This window comes from Oratosquilla oratoria, chromosome 42 (genome assembly GCF_046742065.1).
Source record: "Oratosquilla oratoria isolate Oo_2021 chromosome 42, ASM4674206v1, whole genome shotgun sequence".
In the NCBI taxonomy this organism is placed as follows: Eukaryota; Metazoa; Arthropoda; class Malacostraca; order Stomatopoda; family Squillidae; genus Oratosquilla; species Oratosquilla oratoria.
In genome coordinates this window covers 34,920,040-34,927,539 of record NC_134818.1, presented here as the reverse complement: position 1 = coordinate 34,927,539, position 7,500 = coordinate 34,920,040, and the positions used below count along the sequence as shown (strand labels likewise).

Below are 7,500 nucleotides of genomic sequence, written 5' to 3'. Positions count from 1 at the left end.
ATATATATATATAGAAATATGTATATATATGTATATATATATATATATATATATATATACATATATGTATATCTATTTATATATATATGTGTATATACATATATATACATATATGTATATATATATATATATATATATATATATATATATTAAAAAGTAAATGAAAATAAGAAAAGGAAGAAAAGGAAAAGGTAAGCAACCCCGCCCCCCGTTTTGTACGAGATATCTTCTCACCTAAGGAATGATGCAAGACCATGTGTACTCAGTTGAACAGAATCGCCTGGCGGCGGCGGCGGCGGCAACCTGAATAGACAAGGTAAGAAGACTTACAGGGGCTCCGAAGGATTAATCATCTTGAGGCGATTAACCCCTCTGGCTGAAGGGTTAACTAAGAATAATTAAACCCCTTCAGATGGGGATAACCACTTAGCTGATTAGAATCTCCTGGCGACAAGAATAAATAGGTTGAAGGAAGTGCATGGTTCAATATGGTGTTAAATCACGTGCTGGGTTCGTGAGGGACAACTATTACTCTATGTATGAGAGATCATATATGATGATGATGATGATGATGATGATGATGATGATGATGATGATGATGATGATGATGATGATGATGATGATGATGATGATGATGATGATAATACTGATAATAATAATAATAATAATACTAATAATAATAATAATAATAATAATAATAATAATAATAATAATAATAATAATGATGATGATGATGATGATGATGATGATGATGATGATGATGATGATGATGATGATGATGATGATGATGATGATGATGATGATGATGATGATGATGATGATGATGATGATGATGATGATGATGATGATGATGATGATGATGGTGATGGTGATGATGGTAATAATGATAATAATAATAATAATACATACATACATACATACATACACCAAGGCTTTTTCCCCCTTCCAAGGGAGGTAGCCAAAAAGGGAAAGGCATAAAAACACTCCCACCCATTTCATCCCTAAATACACTCCACACCCCTCCCACCCTTCCTCTCATCTGAGCACCTCCTGGATGACGGGTCATCCCTGCACCCTGCCCACCGCCCTGGGTCAGAAGCAGTGTCGCAAGACACAGTACATCCACAGCAAGGCCGCTTCATTTAATCGCCGACCCCCCCTCTCCGTCCCCCTTTGCATATAAGGCGAGGACGGGGAGAAATCCCTTCGGGCTGCGTCAAAATTTACTCACACATACTACCCCACCCCCCACCCCCCGCCCATTCCTCCTCATGCAGTCACAACATCATCCATATACAACCATTCTCCACTCACCTCTGTCTTCCGTCCTCTCCCTTCCTTCCTCAACAGACATTCCCCTCTTCCCCAAAGCCCCCTTCACCCCATCCATCCACCTCATCCTAGGACGTCCCCTCATGTTCACTCCCTCCACATCTGCCTTCCATACCTCTTTTACTAGTCTTTCTTCACTCATTCTTTCCATGTGTCCAAACCATCCTAATATTCTTTCATCAACCCTATCTCCCAAATCCTTTTTCACCCCTGTTCTCCTCCTCACCTCCTCATTTCTCACTCTATCTAGCCTAGTAACCCCCACCATACTTCTCAGACACCTCATCTCAAACACATTCAAACTCCTTCTCTCTTCTTCTCTTATGTTCCACGTTTCTGCCCCATACAGTGCTGTTGGCACAATCACTCCTTCATACAGTCTCCTCTTCGCATCCATTCCCAAATGTCTATTTCTCATTACACTCTTTAATCCACCAAGGCATTTACTCGCTTCTCTCAATCTACATTCTACCTCCACCTTCACTCCACCTTTTCCTGCTACACTTGCACCCAAGTATCTAAAACTATCCACTTCCTCCAGTCGCTCTCCCTTAATGTTCACTTCCAGTCTACTGCCACTTTCACCCCTTGTACATCTCATCACCTTACTTTTACCCACATTTATCTTTAGCTTTCTTCTATTACATACTCTCCCAAACTCTGCCACCAGCTTCCTCAATCCCTCCTCTGACCCTGCCACAAGCGCAGTGTCGTCCGCAAACAACAGCTGGCTCACCTCCCACTTTTCTCCATTTTCTTTAACCATCTCCAATCCCTGACTCACTACCCTAGCATTCACCTCTCGCACCACCCCATCCATGTATAAGTTGAACAGCCAGGGCGACATAACGCATCCTTGACGAAGTCCCACCTTTACTTCAAACCACTCACTCTCTCCATTTCTAATCCTAACACATGCTCTACTACTCACATAAAAACTCTTGACAGCTCCCAAAAGCTTTCCTCCTATCCCATAAATCTGCATAACCTCCCACAGTGCCTTTCTGTCTACCCTATCATAAGCCTTTTCCAGATCCATAAAAGCCCAAAAAACATCCTTCCCCTTTCCTATAGCTTTCTCACATATCTGTCTTACCACGAAGATCTGATCTACACAACCTCTACCCGTCCTAAATCCACACTGTTCCTCACCAATTACTCCTTCTGTTCCTCTCCTAATCCTCTCAATTAAGATTCTCCCATAAGCCTTCCCTACTACACTCAACAGGCTAATCCCTCTGAAATTACTACATTCACACTTGTCCCCTTTTCCCTTGTAAAGAGGAACTATACAGGCACTACTCCAGTCCTCCGGTACTCTACCCTCTCTCGAGCAAACATTAAATAACCTCACCAACCAGTCCACCATCACTGAACCTCCCTTTTTCAGACATTCTGCATGACATCCATCCAGACCAGGTGCCTTACCTGCTTTCATCATCTTTACAACTGCCTTCACCTCATCCTTCCTTATTTCTCCTCCATTCTCCTCACTCATCACTCTCATTTTCTTCGTATTTCCCACTGCAGCTATCTTTCCTTCCCTATCCTCCTTCACATTCAGCAACTCCCTAAAATATTCTGCCCATCTTCCCCTCACTGCCATCTCTTCCATTATCAACTCTCCATCTGTACCTTTTACCTTTTCTTCCCTACTTGATTCGCCTCCTCTTCCTCTCTTAATTTCTTTCCAAAACATCTTTTTATTACTTTCAAATTTTCTGTCATACTCCTACCCCATTTCACATCTGCTCTCCTCTTTGCCTCCTTTACCTTTTGCTTTACTTCTCTTTTCTTTTCTTTGTACGTCTCATATGACTCCCCTGTCCTCTTTTGTAACCAATCTGTGAATGCTCGCTTCTTCTCTTCTACAACCTTCTTTGTTTCCTCATCCCACCATTCACTACCCTTTCTTCTATTTCCCCCTGTCCTTCTTGTTCCACACACCATCCTTGCACACTATAAGACTCCCTCCTTGAACCATCCCCATTCCTCCTCCACACCCATCTCTGCTCTATCCTTTACTCCCTCCCACTCCTCCTTCAGCTTCTTTTCGTACTCCTTCTCCTTTTCCTTTTCATTCAAGGAGTTCACTCTAAGAACCTCCCTACCTTTTGTCCCTTTCCTCCTTCTCCATCTATCCTCCACTCTCAGCTTACCTTCCACCAAAAAATGATCTGATATTCCCCCACCCTCTCCCCTTAGCACATGTACATCCTTAACTCTTCCTATCATAATCCTATTTACCACTACATAATCCATTAGCGCTCTATCTACCACCCTTCCCTCCACCACCCTCTCCCATGTGTACTTATGCTTGACTTTCTTCCGAAACACTGTATTTGCTATCATCAACTCTCTTTCTAGACACATTTCCACCATCAACTCTCCACTACGATTCTTTCCTGGAACTCCACACTTCCCAACCACTCCATCGATTGGACCATTTCCCACTCTAGCATTAAGGTCTCCCAGTACTATTACATTGACATTTCTTCCTAAACCCTCTATGCACTCATTTAAATCTATCCAAAAGGCCTCCCTTTCTTCCATGCTCTTCTCACTGCCCGGCCCATATGCACTTACAAAGACCCACATCTCCTTTCCCAGTTTCACCTTCATCCACATTATCCTTGAGGAAACCTCCTTCCACTCCACTACCCCTTTACCTATCTCCTCACTTACTAGAATAGCCACCCCTTCCCTCCCTCGCCCTCTCTTCACTCCTGATAACCTCCCACTTACACTCCCAAACATACACTCACCCTTCCCTTTCAACTTAGTTTCACTCAAAGCCAACACATCCAACTTTCTTCTCACAAACATACTACCTATCTCTTCCCTTTTACTCTCATCTGTACCACATCCACGCACATTAAAAGACCCAAACCTTAGGGTGCTGGCCCGAGGCCCTCCAGCACCCCTTATGCCTTTCCTTTTCGTTTTAGGAAATTGCCCCTTGGGGCTACAGGGAGAAGGATGCCTAGTCCCTCTCCCCGTCCCTTTCTTCTCGCCTCTTACGATCCAAGTGGGAAACTTGGTGGCAGTATTCTTTTCCCCCACCACAGGGAAATCCCCCAATCAGAAAGAGAATACTCAGAGAAATGGTACAGGACAGCAACAAGGGGTTGGGGGACAGCATAACGGAGGGACAGTCGTAGTATAAAAGTGTCATCATTTCTCTATGAACAGAATTTCTTCTATCATAGACAAAATGATGTGTGGCTCTGGTCCGTAGGGGCGCCCCATATAGACCCTAAAGTATCGACTGCATGCTACTTTGCCACAATAACAAGCAGCCAATAATAATAATAATAATAATAATAATAATAATAATAATAATAATAATAATAATAATAATAATAATAATAATAATAATAATAATAATAATAATAATAATAATAATAATAATAATAATAATAATAATAATAATAATAATAATAATAATAATAATAATAATAATAATAATAATAATAATAATAATAGTAATGATAATAATAATGGTAATGATAATAATAATAATAATAAAAGATAATAATAATAATAATAATAATATGATGATGATGATGATGATGATGATGATGATGATGATGATGATGATGATGATGATGATGATGATGATGATGATGATGATAATAATAATAATAATAATAATAATAATAATAATAATAATAATGATGATGATGATGATGATATAATAATAGTAGTAGTAGTAGTAGTAGTAGTAGTAGTAGTAGTAATGATAATAATAATAATAATAATAATAATAATAATAATAATAATAATAATAATAATAATAATAATAATAATAATAATAATAATAATGTGTATACATTGTGACGAATGTGGATAGGAGGTAAGGGAACACGGGCTGAGGGAAATACTTTTATTCCTGACTAGTTTCGCCTGAGTGGCTTCTTCAGAGGAACATAGTTTGAAGTCAAGTTGGTCAATATATATGGCAAAAGAAGGAACGTGGCAAAGTGTCAGGTTGGTCCCCCACTCGACCTCATCTGTCGGTGTGGCGGACTGTCACAGCGGGTGGACCAAGTATCCTCCTGTTGTTCGCGTGGCTGAAACGTCCGTCTGGATCAGGGGCTCTGTGTTTATTATTCATTACGATAAAGTGTGCTGCTGCTTTAGCCCATATCAAATCCCCAGTCCTCTTATTGATGTTATCATGGATGTTGATAAAAACGGACTCCATCGCCTTTCTTTCCTGCCGTGTAATGTTATCCATGAGAATTTTTGCCTGGTCCCATTTTGGTAGATGGCCTCTTTCGTCGACATGGTTAACTAATGCACTACTAACCCTGTGGTGCCTTACATCTGCTCGGTGTTCTTTCAATCTGGTGTCTAAGCCTCTGCCGGTTTCACCGATGTATTTTCTGTCACATCCACCACACGGGATTTCGTAAACTACGCTGTTTGTATTTGTGGTTGGGTCTTTTTTCTTGATTAAAAGGTCCATTACTTTCGTACCTGTGGAAGTCGCAAGACGAATGTTGGAGGACGATAAGATTCTGTCTAGGTCTCTCGTTAGATTGGAATTTGGGACCACCCAATATTTAGCGTTGGACTTTTCTCTTTTGTTGCGTAGTATACTACAAGCCTTCTCCTCCAGGGTGCAAAGTAACCCTCTGGGGTATTTGAGCTCTTCAAAAGTTGTTTTAATCATTTCAATTTCATCCGCTAGAAATTCGTCACTGCAAATACGAAGTGCTCTTAAAAACAGGCCTATCACCACACCAGTCTTTGTCCTCTTATTATGCGCACTAATCTAAATAGTGTGAATTCTAACATCCAATTCACGATCGAAAATGAGATAGACGGACAACTACCTTTTCTAGACACCGTGTTAATAAGATCAGGATGCGGCGTTAGATTTAAAGTTTACAGGAAACCGACAAATGACTTCATTCATTTCTACAGTGCGCATAATAAGAGGACAAAGACTGGTGTGGTGACAGGCCTGTTTTTAAGAGCACTTCGTATTTGCAGTGACGAATTTCTAGCGGATGAAATTGAAATGATTAAAACACACACACACACACACACCAGCGCAGCGATACTGAAATTATTTCAGCCCTCGGCGGGATTCGAATTCGAATCGCTGGAATAGTTGTTGCGAACGCTACCATTGCGCCGTCGAGCCGTGTGTGTGTCTGTGTGTGTGTGTGTGTGTGTGTGTGTGTGTGTGTGTGTGTGTGTGTGTGTGTGTGTGTGTGTGTGTGTGTGTGTGTTAGAAAAGGAGGGATTTTACGAAGCTTTAGAGAAATCAGTGACCATTTGGTCCATGGCCAGGCAAATTTTGATAATTGATGTAAAGAATAATTAATAAACACTTACGTAGAATAATTAATCAAGGAATTCAAAGATACAATGAATTACAATTAAATACATATACATACTATCACTATTAACCACAAAATTAAATTTATTACAACGATTATAAACTAATAACGACAATAAAAATAACAGTAGTATTAATAATACAAATAACAACAAAACTTAGATAAGAAAGTAACAAAATTAAAATGATAGCAACATTATTGATAACAATGAAGTAACAAAGGAAATTGGTAATTATAAAATAATAATAGTAATAACCTTGAAAATAACAAAAACAGGTAAAAACAAGAATAATAACAGTAAGATAATCATGACTAACAATAATGATACAAATAAGAAAAATAAAAAATATAGAAAATAAAAATAACTATTGTAATTACGACAGAAACGATAACAACAGTAACAGTAATAATAATAATAATAATAATGATAATAATAATAATAATAATAATAATAATAATAATAATAATAATAATAATAATAATAATAATAATAATAATAATAATAATAACAATAATGATAATAATAATAATGATAATGATAATAATAATAATAATAATAATAATAATGATAATAATAATAATAATAATAATAATAATAATAATAATAATAATAATAATAATAATAATAATAACAATAATAATAACAACTAATAGCAAATGATATATTAGCAATAACACTGATAAGAAAAATAGAAAGAATATACTGTTCATAAAAATAACAATTGTAATAACATCCACAGCAACAACAATAATAATAAATAAATAAAAATAACAACATTAATAAGAGTCATAATAACTAATAATAATGAAATAA

The 7,500-nt window shown here is 38.0% G+C and overlaps 1 protein-coding gene across 9 annotated transcripts in view; it reads right to left on the bottom strand.

The window, feature by feature from the left end:
- The window catches only part of LOC143021739 (carboxypeptidase D-like), a 241,539-nt gene that overhangs the window by 233,812 nt on the left and 227 nt on the right, over positions 1–7,500 (bottom strand). For 8 of the 9 annotated variants that reach the window (XR_012965996.1, XR_012965998.1, XR_012965997.1 and 5 more), the window contains exon 2: positions 235–303. The exons of the other annotated variant lie outside the window; for it this stretch is intronic. The gene's annotated coding sequence lies outside the window, so the exon portion shown is untranslated. The remainder of the gene's footprint in view (positions 1–234; positions 304–7,500) is intronic. 9 annotated transcript variants of the gene reach the window in all.